The following is a 21,966-nucleotide window of genomic DNA, read 5'->3' as shown; positions in this document are numbered from 1 at the left end:
CAGCCCGCAAAAGGAAAGGATGCTTCCTAAAGCAACATCTCCTTACAAAAGGTGTGCAGAAACAAGCCAAAGTACAAGAAATACACATGGCCCAGAGAGCTCTGCAGGTCACATTCATTCTGTCATCTAGCCAACTCCTTTTGATTGTGATTCTACAAACGTATACAATAGCATGTATATACACAGTCACAGAAGATCGCTGGCAGTGATCATCTTGCAACTCACAACAAAGACCAATCTCCTCAGTTTAAAGTTTAAGATCAATATTCATTACACAGAAACTATGGACTGGAAACAAAGGGGCAACAAAAGATGCCTCAGAACAGGTACAATGGGAACCCAGGTGTGTAAGAACTAGAGAAGTCATAAGCTGTTAATTAGGTTAGAGCTGAAGTAGCTGGTGTGTCTTGGGAATATGCATCTGTTCTCGACAGAACAGGATCAGACTAGAAAGAATTTTTAATACACGGTCACCTGTCTCCAGACAGACTGCAGACAATTCAAAGGCTGCTTTGATTTCTGTGTCTTCTACTATACCTCATGCATGGCAGTTAGAAACACGTGTCATGTGTGTAAATATTCAGTAACGAGTGAGGTCAAAATAGTAGGAAACATAGGAAAGTGGAACCATCACAGAATCATGGTATTTTGGAGCTACAAGCAAGACCAAGGAGATTTTGTTTCAATTACTCTTTTTATAATTGAAGAAATTTTATAATTACAGTATGATAGCTTGTCTATAACCATAAATCAAATTATGACCTTTACTTTGGAGTTCTGATACATATAATACTTCACATTCAAGGATGGAAGTAAAAAGAATCCTTGAGGAAATTAGTGCTTGTTAGTGAACCTAGGCTTCAGTAGTCAAAAAGTCAGTTTACAAAAGCTCAAGTTAAACTTGACAAAAGGAAAGAAAGGAACTAATAACAAAAATAAGATTAGAGAGAAGGAAAAAAGAAAGAAGTTGAATTAAAAGATACAGGAAGAAGGTTCAGCAAGCATGCCACCAAACCTAGTGACTGAGCTCCACTGCCAGACCCCGCCCACATGGTGGAAGGAGAGAACGGACTTCCACAAGGTGTCCTCTGACCTCCATTCTAGTGCCATGGCATGTATGCACACAAAACATTCAATTAAAATGCAATAAAGTTTTAAAAAATAATTAAGAAGAGAGGGTAGCATAAAGGGGTAAAATAAAGGGCTGGAGCCAAGCATGCACAGAGCCCTGGGTACAATCCCAAATAAATAAATTAAATAATAACAAATAACAAAAAGAGGAAGTGGAGAGATTAAAAAAAAAAAAGACCTCAGTAAGATGAGAAGTTAGCTAGAGATTTTTAAATGCTAGACACATTCTCACAACTGAAATTGACTATTGCCACAGTAAAATCTAGATTACCTACAAATTAAAAAAGTCAGCTACCAATCTTACACTGAAAGTACATTTATACCCAGCATGGTCGGTCTGTGAAATCCAAGTGTCCTGGCTCACCAGCGTGAGAGGAAGTCTGGTCTTAAGTTTCCTCTCTTGCAGTGTCTTTTACTTAATTTCCCCCTTGCGCATGATCCCTACATCTCTAACTTTTTACTTCCTCTTTGCATTATCATCTGCATTTGTTAACCAGGACCTAAAGTGAACTGCCATCAGCAGGGCCATGAATTGTTTCCCTCAGATAATATGTTGTGTTATTCCTCTCCTTACAACTGTAAACAAACTACTCAGAACTGTGATTCCACCTTAAATAACGATTTAGAATTCTGCACTGAACATTCTAATTTCTTACCAATTCTGTCACCATCATTTAAAAAAGGCTTTAAGCGCTTGCCTAGGAAGCACAAGGCCCTGGGTTCGGTCCCCAGCTCCGGAAAAAAAAGAACCAAAGGAAAAAAAAAAAAAAAGGCTTTAAGACAGTGATTCTCAACCTTCCTAATGCTGTAACTTTTTAATACAGTTCTCCATGTTATAGTGACCCCCCTCAACCAAAAAAATTATTTTTGTTGCTATTTCATAACCGTAATGTTGCTACTGTTATGAGTCATAACATAAATATCTGTGTTTTCCAATGGTCTTAGATGACCCCTGTGAAAAGTTCCTTTAAACCCCAAAAGAGATCCTGACTCTAAAACTCTACAAACATGATATAGAAAATGGTCTTTGAGAATCAACCCTTGAAAACAACTTTGAGATTCCCTTACCCTTCTAGTTAATAATGACTTGTGTAATTTTTTTTTTTTTTTTTTTTTTTTTTTTTTTCGGAGCTGGGGACCAAACCCAGGACCTTGCGCTTCCTAGTCAATCGCTCTAACCACTGAGCTAAATCCCCAACCCTGACTTGTGTAATTTTTAAAAAAAATTATGTGACATCTAATAAGATGATCAAAACTAAAAACCAACACTTCAAACAGAAACCTAATCACTAAGAGCAAGGCATCTTATAAATGCATGTGATCCCAATGTATTGGGGAGTTGAAAGGTGAAGGTCATTTTTGGCTAAATATGGAGTCTGAAACCAGTCTGGCCTACAAGAGTCCTTGTCTCACACATTTAAAAAGAAAGAAAGAGAGAGAGAGAGAGAGAGAGAGAGAGAGAGAGAGAATCCTTAGTTCAATCCTAGGACCAGCATGGTTAAAAGGAGAAAACTCCCACGAGCTTCCTGTGACCTCTACAGTTGCACTGTAGCATCTGTACAGAGGCACAGATACACATGCACCAAGAAATAATGTTAAAAGGAAATAAAAAGGGGGCTAGAGAGATGGCTGCATGGTTAAGAGCACTGAATGCTCTTTCAGAGGACCTAGGTTCGATTCCAATTCTGTCACCATCCATTTAAAAAGTCTGCAACCCCAGTTCCAGGGATGCAACGTGGGCAGTAAGCATGGAGTTCACAGACACACATGCAGGCAAAACCCACATAAACATAAAAAATAAGTAAAAATTAAAAAAAAAAAACAGAAAACATACCAATACTAAGATCTTTGGAAGAATCATGAATCTTGCAAATAATTAAACTTTGGGATATGAAATTAATTTGAACAAATGTGAGTAAAACCTTTAAGCCCAGTGCTGGCGATGTTATAGAAGAATGAGCACACTTCACAAGTGTTAATAGCACTGTGAATTAGAATTTCTTCTCTTATATTCTGAAATTACTTAAAACTGATTTGCTGGATAGAAGTGGTGGTATTGGTTTTATGGCTGTTGTATTTTGTCTTGTTTGAGGCAGAGTCTCTCACTCTGTAGTCTAAGCTGGCCTCTAGCCAGCCTGGGCTACATGGTAAGACTCTGCCTCAAGAAAAGAAAGGAGGGGGTTGGGGATTTAGCTCAGTGGTAGAGCGCTTGCCTAGGAAGCGCAAGGCCCTGGGTTCGGTCCCTAGCTCCGGAAAAAAAAAAAAGAAAGAAAAAGAAAAGAAAGGAAGGAAGGGGGGAGAGAGGAAGGCAGAGAGAGGCAGATAGACAAAGAAAAGACTTTTTAAAAAATTGTAGTAGGGGGCTGGGGATTTAGCTCAGTGGTAGAGCACTTGCCTAGCAAGCGCAAGGCCCTGGGTTCGGTCCCCAGCTCCGGGAAAAAAGACTGTAGTAGGGTATTTTTTTCTAATTTATAAAGAAAATTTGGCACAAAACATTTAATTTTTAAAAATTGATCTAAAGATATTTACATCATATTTCCATTAACAGGAAGAAATTCCTTTAAATTCAGATTTTAAAGATTTTAAAATCCTTTGGTTTGATCTCAACATTTGATCAATGAGGAAATTAATTTCCAGGAAGGCTAATTTGACTTGTGTACAGCAGCACAAACCATCAGTAGCAGAGCAGGGCCTGAAATTTATTTCCCAGATTTCTTGCCACTGCAGCCTACTCAGACCAGCTTAGTTTCAAAACAAACAAAACAAACAAAGACCCTACATTTTATTTCTTTACTATGGTAGCATGCTCATGTCCCCTCACCCGTCTGGAGGTCTGAGAACAACTAGTAGAAGTCAGTTCTCTCCTTCCTGTGTGGGCCCTGGGGACTGGACTCAGGTCAGCAGGCTTGGTAGAAGTAACTCTTAGCTGCTACCTTGTCAACTCAGATGATTCTTCTAAACTTCCTGGTGGCCATCCCAGGCCTAGACTAAGCATATCTCCTCTCTACTAAAAATACCTACTAGTCCAATAAAGTGTTTAGTCTCAAATTTATGTTACTAGGTCTGACTCAATTCTGAGAGCCAAAATGTCCACTTCACGACTCTACCTACATATCTAGGTTTTGAAATCCTCCACTTTAAGCCCAAAACCATGTACACTTGTCCTCTAGAGTCACTAGAAATACAAAGATTGAAAAGACTGAATTTGGAATAGTTATGATGCAGTCTCCTTCCTTAATTTTCTCATTTTAACATATATATTACATATAAGTATACATATATACCTACACACACACACACACACACACACACACACACACACACACACACACACACACACTTTTTGTAGCTGAGTTCATTACATAGCCTGGCACTTGCTATGTAAACCAACTTGGACTTGAGCTCACAGAGCTCTGCCTGCCTCTATCTCCTAGAGCTGAGATTAAAGGCACGTACCACTATGCTCAGCTATTATCCAACATACTATGTATTTTATTTACTGAGGTTGTTTTAAATTCTCTTTCTTTGCACAATATTGTAAAAGTTCTTTGAGGTTTAGGAGTTTTCTGCTGTACACAATGACAGTAGTACCTGATGAACAGCACGCAGTAGTTGTTGACTGAATAAATAACAATCCTGATAGCTGTAATTCAAGGGATGACTTTAAAATGTGGTAGATACTGAATACCATTCAGCAAGGAAAAAACTATGAAATAGAAATGTAGTTATGGTTCCCAGCGATATTTTAGGGTGGCATCAGGGACGGATTAGAATGAATACCTACAAGAAGATAATGGAGATGCAGAGCCCCCAACAGGACTATGTCAGAAGTAGAGCAGGAAGAGACCTACGATGAAGCACTCGGCCCACTCCCATCCTACGAGGTACTTAGTCACTGGATTTAGCAAAGACCCAATCAATGACCTTGAGTTGGGTCATTTCAGTAAAGTGTGGGTGTGAAGGAAGTCTAACTGGGGTGAGAAGACCATGGGAAGTAAGGAAGCAGTCATCCTTGGAGGAGCTCTAATGGCCAGAGGCAGGGGAAATGGAGTGGAAACTGGTACATGCCATGGAGCCATCTCTCTAGCCCCTCAGGCTTGCTTTTACAGCCATCATATCTGGGCCTCATCTCCATTTTCACCCTCTCATGAGTGACTGCTATAGGCATACCTACCTTAATTCTGTTCATTTTTTTTAATAAAGTAAATCTGAAAGAAAATTTTAAGTAAGCCTGAGAAAGTGTGAAATGATCCAAAGTAGAGAATCCGACCTTAGAGAGCAGGTTCTATCTCAGAATTGAAATGTGCCATCCACAGTGAAATGTAAAAAAGAACAACTTTTATGTATGTACCTGTTCTTTTATAGATACATGATAAGGGCTCTTAACCTTTTAGGTGTCATGAACTGCCCTAGAAGAACTGATTAATGCTAACAATCTCTTCTAAAATACACAAAGAAGTGCAGATAAAACCCAGCTCACAACCTGAGGAGCTCACTCAGCTTTGTTCCCCAATTTAGTCCATACACGGGCCTGTTTTATTGTTTGGACTTTTTTAATTTTATGTATGTGGATGTCTTGATGTATTTATGTGTATGAACCACATGTATGCCAGGTGCTACAGAGGTCAGCAGAGGGCATTAGATTTCCTCAAACAGGAGGTTTGTAAGCTACTCTGTGGGTGCTGGGGACAAATAACAGTTCCCTGCAAGAGCAACAAGTGCCCTCAACCCCTGAGCCATCTCTCCAGGCCCATTTTGATTCTTTTTAATTAAAAAGTAACAAACATAAAGAAAATTCAACTGCAAGAATTCTCACTATCCATTATAAATACCTCCAGTGTCAAGAACAAGATACTGCCAGGAACAGAAAGCCCGTCCATTTTTCTGGAGAATCACCATTTTGAATTCCAATGCTAGATTTCTCCCTTTGTGAACATTATAAAAGTAGGACATGGATTGACTCCCCTAGTCTATGCTGGGAGGGTGAAGGGGAGGGCTTGCTTTTTCACCTTACATTGTTTTGGAGAATCAGCCACACCTTTTCTATGTAGCTGTAGGTTGTTCATTTCCATTTCTGAATAAATTTTCATTTTAATGACAATTTTTGAACAATTCTGAATAACTTATCTACCCTTTTGTTAGTAGACATCTGGTTTGTTTCCAGTGTTAAGCTACTGCCTTGGACAGAAGTTACTGTATATATCCTTTGACATATAAATGCATACTTTAAAAAACAAGAATGAGGGGCTGGAGAGATGGCTCAGCGGGTAAGAGCACTGACTGCTCTTCCAAAGGTCCTGAGTTCAATTCCCAGCAACCACATGGTGGCTCACAACCATCTATAATGAGATCTGGGGTCATCTTCTGGCCTGCAGGCACACATGCAGACAGAAAGCTGTATGACGTATACATAATAAATAAATAAATATTTAAAAAAAACAAGAATGAGTTCACTAATACAGAGGTGTATGCACATTCAGTTTTCTAAAACTGGTTATTGTAAAACCTTATATGGCAGCTTAGAGATGAATAAACTGACTAGTTCTTCTAACATAGCAGTTGTGTGCTCTAGAATCATCTAAGCAGAATTCAAATGGCAGTTCATTCAGGGTCCAACTGCCAGGTAAACCAGAGCTTCTGCTCAGATACCACACACACAGGCAAGAATTGCACCTTAAATAATTAGATGCCAAAGAATAATTTTGCTTATCCTTTGCTTATTTTATGGCGTTGTACTGATTTGAGTTTGAGCAACACTGGTGACCATACTTGGATGCTTGATGATGATAAGGCTTAGAGAGGAGGTGCCATGGCTCTGGCTCTTACTAATCAGATGGCTACTGAAATGGATAGATGCCAGTTTTACTTCTCATTGCCCAAGCCTGAGCTGGCCACTCTTCCCTCTGCCTAGAGAACCTGTCATGTGTCTGGAAAGAAAGTAGACTCTAGAACCAATAACAGAAACTTGACCAATCACAAGGCCAGATACTTGTTTGCCATGCTCTGGCACACTGGCCAGTCAATTCAATGCACTCTTGCAGAATTTAAATTGAGAGTTAGCACTGCAAGGATAGGTTAATCTATTCTTAGGATTCTTTGGGCCAAATGTGCATATGACTTGGCAGTCTGTCACCCGCAAGAAGACTCTCCAACTGTAACTTGATCATGATTCTAGATGCTCAGTAGTTATAAGTATGAAAATAATTTCTATTGTTTATAGGCCAAATACACACCTACTTCATAAATCAGTGCATAGTGAACCCAGTAACAAGAGGAGCATCAGTGAATGATGTCTTGGGGGAAGGATACTATGGCTTTTCAGTCTGCCTATGGTCTGGCTCTGAGGTTTGTTTCTTGGTTTTTCCTCAACATGTAGCTCTCCATTCTTGCAAAATAAGTAATATCTAACAAATTGATTATCTCTTGCTTCAGTTGACCAAAGCTGACTCCTGTTTACAATGAAGACTCCTACCATGTGCCAAACTGTGGCAGGAAATGACAGCAGAAAGACGAAATGGTGTGTCTGCCTCTCTGGAGCTTAGCAGACAATTCAGAAAAGTAAACGAGCAACATAGGAAGTGAGGATTCTAACTAGAAAGACAGAGAAATGAGAAGGAACGCAGTTCAGGCTTGAGGTCTGGAAAGGAAGAGGCATCATGTGGTAAGAGATGGCAAGGCAGGGTACACAATAGGAGAAACAGACCACAGTCCATTCTCTTCCCCTTCTCTGTGTATCACCTCTGACTACACTGTCAGAGAGCATCTGAAGACAGAAGGCAGCACAGGCCTGTGATTTCAGCCCTTACGAGGTGGAGGCTAGAGGCCAGCTGTCACTTCAAAAAGTGACCCTAACTCAAAATCCAACTAACCAAACACGCAAGGGACAGTTACATATAATTCAAGTAATGTGGACGACTCGGCGAAGCACATGTTAAGAATTAAAGTGAGAAAAGTCAAATAATTTTTAATTTAGTGCTGAGTAAGAATGGACACGTAAGAATGGACAAGGAAGAGACGCCCTCCTCCCTCCTGCCCCTCACCACCTGGCCCTTGAGCTGTAGAGCAGAAGAGCTGGCTCTATGCCTCACCAGCTGCAGCCCTCAGGACAGCGGACCTTGCACCCTGCCTGGGCACACAGTAGAGATGACCCTGGTGGCAGGTTTGCTGGCCCTGAGGGCGTGACTGTGGGAGAGCTGGCCCCGCCACCTGTCTGTCTGTGTGGTGATATGGACAAGGGAGAGATGACCACACACACACACACACACACACACACACACACACACACACACCTTGCCCCTTGCCACCTACAGCAGGCCGGGAAACTGACCCTGAGGTCATCAAAGTGGGAGAGCAGCATCTCACCTGGGCAGCACAGTAGAGATGATCCTGGATGTGGGGGTTGTGGGTAACCACAAGAGTGAGGGCAAGAGTGTGGGAGAGCCAGCCTTGCCTCTTGTCTGCTGTATGATGATGAGGATGGTGATGAGGAGGAAGAGAAAGGAGGAAGGAGATGGTATCAGTGGGGAGATCCCTCCCCTCCCTTTTACCTAGACCAGGTGGTAAAGTTGGTCCTGGTAGTGGGCCACTCTATTGATACTGGAACCTCATTGGGACTCCTGGTCCTAGATGTGGAGGTTACAGGTGAGTGGCCCCAGACAGTGTGAGTGTGGGAGAGCAGGCCCTGCCTCTTGTCTGCTGGGTGGTGGCACAGATTAGGGAAAGATGCTCTCCTTCCCTCTCTTGTCCTTCACCATCTATAGCAGGCAGGAGAGCTGGCCCTGGGGTCATGAGAATGGGAGAATTGGCCATCTCCTTCATTGTCGGCTACACTGAGAGAGCCGACCCTGCATCTTCCCTGGGCAGCAAGGAAGAGCTGGTCATCATAGCAGGGGTTGCTGGTGAGTCAGCCCCAAAGGCATGAGGGAGATAGCAGTCTGACCAGCTCAGATACCTCTCAGACTCAGATCCAGGGCTTTGAGTTGGTCCACCCCAACATCTATCCCAATAATAAACTGCTGAAGTGCATGAAGGACCCAGTCCTACAGATCCAAACTACAGGGTCTCTATGACACTGGGAAACAACAGGATATCTGAGAGGAGTCCCGATGAGGATCCGGTATTGATAGTGAAGCAGAAGCCAGAGGTCTCATACCAGACCAATGAAGTGTTACAATGAAGATTTGTTTGCAAGCAAAGACGTGTGAACAAAAGGGTATATATCCTATGGGACACACTGGGACACAGTACAGCTTCCACAGTACGATTGTTTTTTCTTTCTTGCAGCAGAGATTGCAAAGGTAGAAGGCGGGTACAAGGGGAGGGCTGGTAAGTGAAATCACAAAGAACCAATAAAAAGTTTTAAAAGAAGACTCTAAAAGGAAGTTACCGATGACATTCCATTCTCAAAAGTGGCATAAAGCAAGTTGGGCAGTGGTGGTGCACGCCTTTAATCCCAGGACTTGGGAGGCAGAGACAGGTGGATCTTTGTGAATTTGAGGCTAGCCTGGTGTATAGAGTGAGTTCCAGGACAGCCAAGGCTACACAGAGAAACCCTGTCTCAAAAACAAAACAAAACAAATAACAATAACAACAACAAAAACAAAGAAAAGAGGGGTTGAGCATAAAGCTAAAGAACAAATGGTGTGAGCATTCTACAATCTACAGCTATCTTTTCAAAAGAGCCATAATTTCAGACATTTGAAGGGCAGGCTTAAGAACAGTTTCATTGAATTTCAGTTTCATTAAATTGAACAGTATAAAAATTTACTTGAGATTCATTGGACAGAGTTTCATTTACATAGCTCCAGGTACCTTTGAAAATTCAAATTTAGTTCCTCTCACCAGAACACTCTAGTCAAATGGTCAGCTCCAGTGAAGTGCATCCTGCTCTGTGCTTTCCCTATGCAAGACAGCCACTTTCTAGTCTAGGGCTTCAAGACATTGTATATGATTATCACACTAATACTCTAAGGACCTCTTTGAACATCTACTCTTTTCCACCAGAATATGAATTCTCTGAGTAAACAAAAGTATAACTTGTTTTATAGCACAATCCTTGGTATTACCCAAGCAATAAACAAATGCTTGCTAAATAAGGAATATTGTAATGTGATTAAGGTAAGACACAGTGGCACACCAATAAGGAAGAATCTAGTCTGGAGGCTAACCTGGGTTGTATATCAAGTCTAAGGCCAGTCGGAGCTACATAATAAGACTACAACTCAGAGATGCTTTTTAGAAGTTAATGTATTAAAGACAGTATATATTAATATACAAATATTCATAGAATGAATTGGACTACAAATTCTATACACAGGAGGGTAAAGGATGCCTCTACCTCCACTGGTTTTCACCTGAAAGGAGAGAGATGTTCAAGCTTTCATAATAACCACCGCTGAGTTGGGAGTGAATTAATTTAAGTTCTTTGGTATTATGCTATAACACTGAGAGGTTTCTTTTACTTTCATTTAAAATTAATTTTATTTTCCATCATCTAGTATCCGTTTGTAACTAGCAGCTTTTAGGATGTCTATTCATTGTATATACCTGTCTTTGGGAAGCTGGATGTCCTATCCTCTTCCACAAAGCTGGTGTTGAGAATCTTGTTCAGTGAAACCGTGGTTTCATTTGCCATAGCTGACTAGATGAGACAAAGGATACTTGCCTTGTGGACATTTTCTCTATCAGGCTTTAGAATGAGAGCACAGAATCATGAGACAATATATGAATTTAGGAGTCAGAAGACAGCCTGACAAAGAGGTACAAGCCTTCGATCCCAGCATTGGGAGCCAGAGGGAGGTAGATCTCTGTGATCTCGAGGCCAACCTCATCCCAGGCCAGCCAAGTTACATAGGGAGACCTTGCCTCAAAACAACAAATGGGTCAGAAGTCATAGTCTAGCCCTGCAACAGAGAAAGACACGTGCAGAGAGATGAGGCTGAAATGAACAAGTAGGGAGCAAGGGAACTGTGCTGGAACTGTGCTGGTGGAGGGGGCAGAGACCAGTGCCTCCTGACTGTGAGACCTGTCCAGCTCTGGATCTCAAGCCCTCTCAGGAGGTACGGCTGCTCTTCTACCACTGGATGCCATGAAGTCCCCAGCATCCTTGCAATTAATTCCCATTTTTAGTGAGTTAGGCTAAATTTATCTTCTACCACCTATAAACAAAAGAATGTTGATTGAACAACAACCCTTAAAAACAAAACAAAAGTCAAGGGAATGGTATCTTACTACCATAATTCCAGCCATCATGAGGAGGGTGAGGCAGGAAGAGTATTTAGCTTGGTCTATATAGGGAGTCTTCAGCTCGGTCAGAGTTACCTAGTAAGACCCTGACTCTTAAAAAATGGGGGGTGGTCAAGAAATATTAAAACAGCAGTTAATCAGAAAAGGAAAAGCCTTGTTTTTTAAAAACATATCTATGAAACTAGGAACTTCAATTGCTCCTTAGGCTAAAAGAATGAAAAGTATTCATCAATGCTAGCAGTTCAAACAACAGCCATGGACCCAACTTCAGCGCAATTATCACCAACAAAGCAACATGAATAAATACTATGTGAAGCTGGTGGAGTAGCTCAATAACAACACACTTGCCTAGCATGGCAGGGACCCAGGTTCAATTCCCAACATCACATTAAAAAATTTAACTAAAATACTATTACAAAGTTCTGACATCCAGAAAAAAAATTGAAAGGTGAAGGGTAGGAATATCTTAGTACTTATTAGAACAACAACAACAACAAAAAAGAGTTTTTTAATTGTTTTGACAGTGTCTCGCTATATATGCCGGACTGGTTCAGAACTCATCATCTTCAAGCCTCGGCCTTCACTGTGCTGATATGTGCCACCATACCAACTTAAATTATTCTTTACAGGAAAATAGTGTCATTTAACTATAATCTTGACTGACAATGGAGTAAGGGTCAACTCGTCTGTTGCTAAGAGCCAGCTCTATCTCACAAACCAACTACAGTTTCCATCCCCATTCATCTACACCCATTCTCTTGAGAACTTGCTGCTTCAGAATCTTCAGCTAAAATAGTCAGTGCTCCGACAGTGGCACTTTTAAAAAGCAGTTCCCAACACTACAGCCATTATATGGTATTAGCTTCTACTGTAAGACTGATGCATTGAGATTTCCACATTCATTTGATAATAGTTTACTAGAATTTTTCTTTAACAGTTTAAGACCTTTTAGGGGAAAAATCTAGTTTCTCTAGCAACGATTTTCAAGTGAATACTGAAGAGTAGTTGTGTACTGTTCCTATGTTCAAAAGAAGACAAACTTCCTTTCATATAATCAGAAACAGTGAGACAGAAACCCTACAAATTTAACAGCAAGCTCAGAGATAAAAATAAAACAAACAGGACTTCTATCAATTTGCCAAGATTATACAGATGGTTTTGGTATTTAGAACAAAATGAGGGATGCTAAATGTAAGGTGAAAGAAACAGATTCTGAAATAATAAAAAGAATGATTGTAAGTAAAATGTCTTAATCATTTACAGTAATAGAAGAAGACAGGTTATTGGTATTTTAATGTCTTATATTACCTCTGGAAAGTGTTTACTGAAATTACATCTGATTGGAATTATCCAATAATCTGATAACCTATCTTAAAGCAAATAGTGAAGCTATACTACACATGTCTGGTTCAGAGGTATAATGTTTTACCCTCATTTCTACCCCTTTGTTCAGCCTCTCACGCCTTAATCCATATTTGGAAAAGTTGGTTAAATGCCAAACAGACTAAGGGAGGCTTAAAAGTAAATGGTATTCCTAGAGTTCCAGTAGAACTACTAAGTAAAGCATGCAGAGTCTTAAATAAGCAACCAATTATGTAGTATAATTAAGAAATGCTAATTACCATCAATGTCAATTTCATATGTGTGGCAAGATGCCAAATGTTGCAGTTGCTAGGAAAAAACGGACTTAGACTCAAGTTTTCAGGACACTCTGAAAGGTTAGAAATGTTATCTTTCACTTAAGATCCAGATTTCTTGCTATGTCCTTCACTCACTGATTCAAAGCCTTATTAGGGAAAGAGACACATAAATTAAAATATTCTAAAGCCAACAATAGTTTGAATAGATTATCCACTAAATACAAGACATTGTTTCAAATACGTTATTTGTATTATCAAATTTAAGTGTCCCAACTCAATAAATGTACCCTTTTCAATTTTATATGGGAGGAAACTGAAGTATATAAAAAAAAATAAAAGCAAGGTCAGGTTTCAAACCCATACCCACTAATCTTTAGCCAATTACCTGGTACTTCCTCTTAAACTATAATAACTGACTCAACAAATTCTTTTTAAAAATTACATTTATGTATCTTCTGTGTGTGCATGTGTGTCACAGTACACATGTGGAGGTCAAGGAACAACCTTCTAGGGTCAGTTCACTCCATACTGCAGGCCCTGAGGAGCCAAACTTGGGTTGCCAGGGCTTTGTAACAAGCATCTTTTACACATTGAGCCTCTTCCTTCTCTCTCTACAAATTCTCACTGAGTGCTTTCTCTGGAGCTTGAGACATGACAAAGTACTATAGATTACTCAAGGAGAGACCCAGTAATCTAGATCTGAGAAGGCTTTCTGGAAGAAGTAATAATGCCCTGATTATTTTTGTTTTGGTTATTTTATGTGTTTTGCATGCATGTATATATATACAGAAGAAAGTGATTCTGCAGAAATTGGAGTTACATAGTTGTAAACTGCTATGTGGGTGCTGGGAGTTGAACCTGGGGCTTCTATAAGAGTACCATGTGCTCTTAACTTTTTATTTTATTTCTTTGTTTGTTTGTTTATTGAGACAGGGTTTCTCTGCATATCCCTGGCTGTCATGGACCAGGCTGACATTAAACTCAGAGATTTGCCTGTCTCTGTTCCTGCCTCCTGCCTCTCTGCCTCTCTCTGCCTCTCTGCCTCTCTCTGCCTCTCTGCCTCTGCCTCTGCCTCTGCCTCTGCCTCCCAAGTGCTGGTATTAAAGGCCAGCACCACCACCACCACCTGTCCCTGGTTCTTGAAGGAAGAGAGGAATGACAGTACTCTCGGACAGTATTCTAGGACCACAGCAGCAATGTAACACTCCAGATGTAACAGATACACTCAAGAAACTTCAAGGAGAATGCTGTAAGGCTGGAGTGGAAATGGAAAGTAGAAATTATGAAAGTTAAGATTAGAGAGCCAGACAAAGACCAAATTGCAGAGAATTGTAATGACATGGTAAGGAGTGTTGGCTTCATCTAGTTAACAATGGAGTCAGCGAGGAATTTTCAATTGGTGTCTTAGACATACCATTTTGGCAATTCTGAAAAAGTGAATTTCAGGAACAAAAGTGAAAATAAGAAAACCAGTGGAAACAGCTCCTAAAAAGGAAAGCACGGGAATAAAGATGCTATGGAAGTTTCTAATTCAAAGTAATTTAACTGACAAAGAGATAATTCTGTGGGCAAAGGCCCTTACCACCAAGACTGACCCCAAGGAACCAGTGACAGAATGTCAGAACTAACTCTAGCAAATTGTCTACTGACTTTCATATTCAGGCATATGCATTTGCCTGCCCACAAGTATACACAAACACACACACACACACACACACAGGTCAGTAAACAAAGAAGTATATTAAAAATTGATTTTAAAAGATATACCAAATAAGCTGGGTGTAGTGGCAAAGAGGATCAGGAGTTAACTAAGCTATAAAGTGATCTGGAGGCCAGACTCGGGTACATGTACCCAGATAAATAGAGATTTTAGTGAATGAGTGGATAGTAAAGAAAGAGAGGGAAAGATAGGAAAAACCTGTACACAATTATTAAAAGTCTCTTCTTTGAATTATGAAGTCAATAGTGCTCCATGTTACCTCTGAAATACAACAAAATAAATAAAAGCAAAACTTTAGGTAAGTAAATAAGTTTAGTTTGGGTAAGAGTTTGAGGAGAAAGTGACAAATCAGATAAGGCATTGTGATTTTAATCCACACTGTTTCAAGAAGTTAGAAATATCCACAAAAAAGAAAGAAAGAAAGAAAGAAAGAAAGAAAGAAAGGAAAAGAAAGAAAAAAGATAAGGATAAAGAAAAAATGAGCCTCTCTAATATTTGTAAATATCCTGAAAATATTTTAAAATAAGTTAAACAGTTTTTTTCAAATAAGTAAGAAAAAGGCCAAGTAGAAATATGAAAGACTTGGAAGATGCTTCAGCAGGTAAGAGGTTGGCTGAGTAGCCATGAGGGCCAGAGTTCAGATCCTAGAACCAAATAACAAGCCAGGCATCCCATGCATGCCCGCAACCTCAGATCCAAGGGGGAGAACCAGGAGAATCAGCAGAGCTTGCCCAGCCAAGGAGAGATAGTTCCCAGGCTCAAAGAACTAGGCAGAGTGTCAGCCATGGACACCTCACAACCTCTTCTGACCTGAGTTTGCAAACAGCTGCACTCCCTCACACATCTGCACATATACTCACACAAACACCTCAACACACACAAACAAATCTTTTTTTTTTAAGAAAAGAAAATATATAAAGAATAGGTATACACAAATTTACTGAAGAGATGACCAAAAATAAAAATATTTTTTTAAAAGATGAAGAGAAATAAACACAAGACAAATATGAAGTGCTATTTTATTTTACATCAGGCAAACTAGCAAAATCCAAAAATCTAACAACACCTAAAAAGGATATACAGAAACAGAAATACATATTGGTTGTCAAAATCTTATAAATGATTTATAAAGGGAAAAATACTTCTATCCCAGGACTCAACAATTTCACAACCAGGTCCATGACCTGGAAAAACTCTGGCATGTTGCTTTAAGACAGTGGTTCTCAACCTTCCTGATGCTGTGAGCCTTTAATACAGTAATTCATGTTGTGGAGACCCCCAACCATAAAGTTATTTTCTCTGTTATTTCATAACTGTAATTGTACTACTGTTATGAATTGTATCAGATACGTGACCCCTGTGAAAGGGTTGTTTGATGCCCAAAGGGGTCACAAGCCACAGGTTGAAAGCCACTGCTTTAAAAGAGAGAGAGGGATATTAATGAAGGCATTGTTTATACTGCACAGGAAATGAAGACCATGTAGATGAGCATTACTAGAAGAAATGATAACTGGCAGTACAGCATGTTCAATTAGTGGAGCACACAGAAATAAATCAATAAAGATGGATAAAATAAAGAAAATTGAGTGAGTGTATACCAGAACACAGCAGTATCAATACCTACTGAAACTTAGCAGTATTTAAAGAAAAAGTAACTGACATGTAGACATGGTATGTCTTTTGTTTTACTGTCGCTCTGGCTGTTCTGGAGCTCACTGTTTAGATCAGGCTTGCCTCTTCTTTCTGAGTGCTGGGATCAAAGGCATGTGCCAGTCCACCCAGCTGACATGGTTTGTCGTAATTACTGTTCTCTTGCCATGACAAAGGCAAATGATAAAAGAAAGCATTTAATTGGGTCTCACAGTTTCTGTTAAAGACCATGGTCATTATGGCAGGTAGCATGGCAGCAGGCAGGTGTGGTGCTGGAATCATAACTGAGGCCTTATATCTGATCTGCAAATATGAGTCAGAAAAAGCAAAAGCTAACAGGTACTTTTGAGACCCAGTGACATCTCCTCCAACAAGGACACACCTCCTAATCCTTCCCAAACATTTTTACCAACTATGGGTCAAGTCTCCAAATATAAGAGCCTATGGAGGCCATTATCACTCAAACCACCAATTTTTTTTCAGGGTTACATAAAGAAACTTAAATTTTTACAGAACCTTATAAAATGGACATTTCTATTGTTCCAATTTGATAGGGTGGATAAACTAAGGATATAGTTTAAAGAACTATAAAACCACCAAATAGTAAAGTCAAAAGTCAACTTAAGGAAGCTGGAAACATGGCTCCGCAATTAAGAGTGCTTTTGGGGGTTGGGGATTTAGCTCAGCGGTAGAGCGCTTGCCTAGCAAGCGCAAGGCCCTGGGTTCGGTCCCCAGCTCCGAAAAAAAAAAAAAGAGGGCTTTTTGCCTTTGTAGAGGACCTGAGTTTGGTCCCTAGTATTCATTTTGTGGCTCAGAACTGTTTCTAACTCCAGTTCCAGGGGAGCCAATACCCTCTTCCAGCCTCTGCAGGCACTGGGCATGCATATGGTACACAGACATGCATGTAAGGCAAAGTACTTGCTCATAAAATACAATTTAATTTTTTTCAAAGATTCAAATCCAGGAAGTCGGATCCTAATCCATACTTGGAATTTTTTTAATAAAATTTCACATCAACATTCAAAGTCCTGGGTTTCCTCATGGCATTTTTCATACATATGTCTCTACAGTTTGGTCTCAGCACTCAAACTAGAGCCAGTGTAGTGGTCCTATAATCCAGCTTTGGGAGGCAGGGACAGTAAGATCAGGAGTTCAAGACCAACACAGGCTTCCTATAAGTTAGAGTTGAGCCTGACACAGTCTTACCCAGTCTAAAAACAAAGCCCAAGCACCAGAGCCATGCTACATGCACAGTGTGGGTCATAAACTGGGACAGGAGATAGAGAGGCGTGAAACTGGGTGGGACAAAAAGATGTTAACTTCAGACGAGGTATAAAATTCTATATTGCTCTTAGAATTCTATGTGGCAACTGTGATATACATAGTTCTTCTATATTAAATATATATCTGAAGCAAAAATGAAAAATGTCAACATTTTATGTAGGCATGTGGGTGTGCACTACATATTTTGGTAATTGGGTTTATTTTTAAAACTTTCCAAGAAGAAAAATCTACAAAACAACAGTTACAGTCACGTCTATAATCACAGCTATCTGGAAGAGGAGCTGAGAAGCTGGAAAGCTCAAGGGACAAGGGACTGTGTCTAAAAGCAGTAAGAGAGCTGGAGCAGTAGCTCACTGGGTTAAGTACCATGTCCAGTACCCAGGCAATGAGGACTAGAGTTGAATCCTCAGCATCCACATAAAAGGCTGGGTGACATTTTCCCAGGGTTGAGAGGCTGGTAGAGAAAAGCTCTCCTAGGAATTCAGTCTAGCCAATTGGTAGGCTCTGGGTTCACTGAGGACCCTATCCCAAAAAAATAGTGACTGAAGAAGGTATCTGATGCAGACTGCTAGCCCACACAAGCACGCACAGCACAAATTAATCAAGTGGAAGTTACCACAGAAATAAAAATAAATTTCTGATCTCCATATTACAGGTTTTACTTATAAACACACTCCAATATGGAATCTAATGTTCCAAAAATGTATTTAAAAAATGGCTGTCTAGAACCCAAAACACAGTTTCCACTAGGAAAGTTACAAAAGGATATGACTACAGGGGTTGGGGTGGGGTGGTGTGGGGGGAATCCAACCAAGCATTAGCAGTGAGACAGGAAAAGCAAGGGACAAATGTACTGTTGGCCCCAAAAGCAAACAGCACATCTCAGGCAGGGTTGGAGGGCAGAAGTCATGTTTTATTCACCTTTGTATCCTCAGTAACTAGCAAAATATTGGTATCTCCGAAACATCCCAATACTGTTGCCTAACGACTCATGAGGTAATGAGGAAAAGACTGAGCTCATTATCAGTAGGTGGCACTGTCAACATGGAGCAGTTTAGTGTTGGAAGCAAAAAGATCCCAGACGTTAATGTGCACAGATGCAAAACATCCACAGACATACAAACGAACTCAAGGGTGGCAATGACAATCCACCCAAATAGCCACTTGTTTCTGCTACTGTGAGTGCACCTACACACTGCATTCTGTTAACCAGAAGGCAATTTCCTTGTTGATCAATAGTGCTTTAGACTTCCAGCATTTTCTCTTAACCCGTCAATGTCACTCTGTGACTATAAGATTAGTAATTTAACTGAGTGGTCACATATACCTATAATCCTAGCACTTAGGTGGTTGAGGCAGGGAGCTCTTGAGTTCTAGTCTACCATGAGCTACATAGCATGGTCCTGTCTCAAAAAAAAAAAAAAAGAAAAGAAAAAGAACCTATTTACTTTTACAGTAACCCCATGTGCAAATGAATAGTGTCTCAAATATGAGGCTTTCCACTGTTCTTTGAGAATCCAAAGTGATATCGATGATGTACAGTAATTAAGTATAGCTGTACTCTCTTCATCCCCACCCCACTAACTCTACTGAACAAAAACCAACTGGGCATGAGGGGAGAGGGGAACAGATAAGAAAGGAAGAAAACTTGATTCACTTCTTCTTAGTGTCTCCTTCTTCTACCTGTGGCAGGAAAGGGTGAAATCCTGACAAGATAAATCCCTAACATGGGAGAAAGCAAAACAGCAAGTCCGTTTTCCTGCTGGAGTCACTTGTGTTTATGGCGTACAATTATGAGGCCCCAGTGTAAACAAGACGGAAAGATCTGTAACATAACAATCAGCTCTGCGTTTAGTAATGGGTATGAAACACTAGGCTTCCCGTAAGCAGAAGGCTGAAGATTCTACAAACAACTAAAGGCAATGTAGTTCGTATCCTACAGGAAGAAAATATTGTTGTCTTCTTTGTTATAATACTGTTTTCTGAATAAATTAATATGATGTAATCTGTCGCTTCCCTCCTATAATCTCCCAACTACACTAAATATTATTCAAGTTGCCGAAATGGGACAAAAGTTCCAGAACTTTAGAATCAGTAACTACTGAAGCTGGTGGTAATTCCAGTGGAAGAGCTCAAAGCAGCGCCAGCTTTCTGGCTCTCTTGCATAGATAGAAAAGTTGTACTCCTTCACCAAACTTCAGAAATGTAAACTTGTGCACTTAAGGCTTTAAATGCAAGCCAAAATTTGCTCATTTTTATCCCTAATATTAAGCTGGTGTCAAGATCAATTAACTTCCCTCACAAGCACATTCTTTCAAAATTCCACAGCAAAGTAGAGGTCTGTTTTTAATCATTGAGGATGGGGGTGGGGATTATGTAACACATATAGAATGAGGATAGTAATATATGTTATTCCAGACTCTTGCTGGGAGCTGCAGTTCAAAGAGAGTTTGTAAAAATAAAAAGCTGCCTCAAACGATTATTCTATCTCGCCCAAACAAAACAATGTCCCACAAAAGAAATCAAATACTTTTTTTATTTTAAGTTCAATTAGGGCTCAGATCAGAAATTCTATTCACTTCTTTCAGAGGCTGTGTCTCAGCTACCGTAAACATAAATTGATCAACTTGCCCAAGAATCCTTACTTATAAACTAATCTTGGGTTCCCCCTGAGACTCCTCTTTATAGTAATCTTAAATGCACCATAATAGCTTAGTGTAACCTGGGCTACGATGTTTACAGGTGTCTCCATCCCTCCCCCCACCACCAAGGAAAGAGGAGGTAGACTAGAGTAGGCAGAAAACAGATTAGGGCTGTAAATAAACTAAAGAAAAGCTTGCAATCGTGTAATATTGTTTACTTTACGCTTAGGCTACCCTTTTCACTAATGTCTAATACATTTAAAAGAATAATATATTCACAAAGTGACACAATTTCTGCTCTCCCTTGTCTCTGGCTGGCTGACACCCGCTTTCCCCTCAAATAAATACAAGTCTGTTGATGGATGCCTGTTCTGTTTTGAAAACAAGAAATAACTGTCCTATAAGACAAATAAAAACCCCTTCTATGGCTCTGAGGCCAACCATACGTCTGAAGGAAAAGCACACTGGAGCAGCAACAGCCAAATTTCCCTTTACGTCCTGTCATTTAAAAGCACTGTAATGAAGAGAAATCGCTGCGACCCAATTCTAGGTCACAAGCTTTTTTGCCCCTTCTCCCCAAACCCAGACACCCACCTCGCCTTTCCCCTCTAGAAAAGAAATAAACTTCGAAAAATTGGTGATGACCAAAATTTCGCGCACACACACACACACACACACACACACACACACACACACACACAGAGAGAGAGAGAGAGAGAGAGAGAGAGAGAGAACTGGTCAAGAGGACGCTGGCCGGGCTCACGTGGAACCTGAGCCCTAGCCGGGCCCCGCATCTGGACTGAGCAGCCGCGGGAAAGCAGCCCCCGCCGCGGGTTTGAAACCCAGAGCAGGTGGGATTCCAGGAAGCAACCTTACGTAACGGGCTTGTCAAAATCCCAGCCTCAGGACCTCCCCACAGTCCGCCCCCGCCCCATCACCCCAACAACAACAGCCCCAGGCAGCACCGAATGGCCAGTCTGAAAGGACACCCCCTCCGGAGCCCCGCGCGCATTCCCACACGGAGGCGCGCGAACGCCATCGGCAGCATCTCGCCATCCTCCGAGACGGCCGGAGCCCCTCCTAGCAGCTGCCCGCGCCTAGCGGCCCTCCGAGTCCTTTGCCTGGCTCGGCGTCCCCCAGCCAGTCACCTCTTCAGGGCCGTGACAGCTCCCTATGTCACCGATGCCCACGACGCTGCCCCCGCCACTCACCTCCCCGCCGGCCCCCGCGCAAGCACCGGGAAGAGCCCGAGATGCGGGATCCTATCCACTCACGCGCGGCGAGCGGGACACGAGGGGGCTGAATGCCGCGGCGCTTGCAGCCAGCTTAGCTCATCTCCCGGCCCGGCGCTCCGCCCTGCCGTCTCAGTCAGACGGGACTCCCCCTCCCCGCGCGGTCACCACAGCCTCCGCCTCCTTCCTCAGCACCAGCCGCCAAACCCGCCGCGGCCGGCGCCATCTTGGGAGTGACGGTAAAGACATGGGGGCGGGGACTATGGCCACAAAAACCAATCACAGGCTTAGCCTGACCCGAGGGGCAGGAGAGGGCCGAGCTAGGGGGTGGGTCGTGGGGGAGGGGACAAACAAGGGCCCGCAAGTGGGCGGGGCCAGGGGCGGGGCGGGGCCGGACTGGTTGGTGACGCCGGGTGTAGTTG

The 21,966-nt window shown here is 41.4% G+C and overlaps 1 protein-coding gene across 1 annotated transcript in view; it reads right to left on the bottom strand.

Moving 5' to 3' along the window:
• Dennd4a (DENN domain containing 4A) overlaps nucleotides 1–21,750 on the bottom strand; it is a 107,459-nt gene extending 85,709 nt beyond the window's left edge. Inside the window, exon 1 of the mRNA XM_032911013.1 lies at nucleotides 21,524–21,750. The gene's annotated coding sequence lies outside the window, so the exon portion shown is untranslated. The remainder of the gene's footprint in view (nucleotides 1–21,523) is intronic.
• Between the last annotated feature and the right edge of the window lie 216 nt (nucleotides 21,751–21,966).

The sequence above is a fragment of the Rattus rattus genome, chromosome 8, assembly GCF_011064425.1.
Source record: "Rattus rattus isolate New Zealand chromosome 8, Rrattus_CSIRO_v1, whole genome shotgun sequence".
NCBI classification, from domain to species: domain Eukaryota; kingdom Metazoa; phylum Chordata; class Mammalia; order Rodentia; family Muridae; genus Rattus; species Rattus rattus.
The sequence above is the reverse complement of the archived record's forward strand: the minus strand, read 5'-3'. Positions and strand labels throughout refer to the sequence as shown.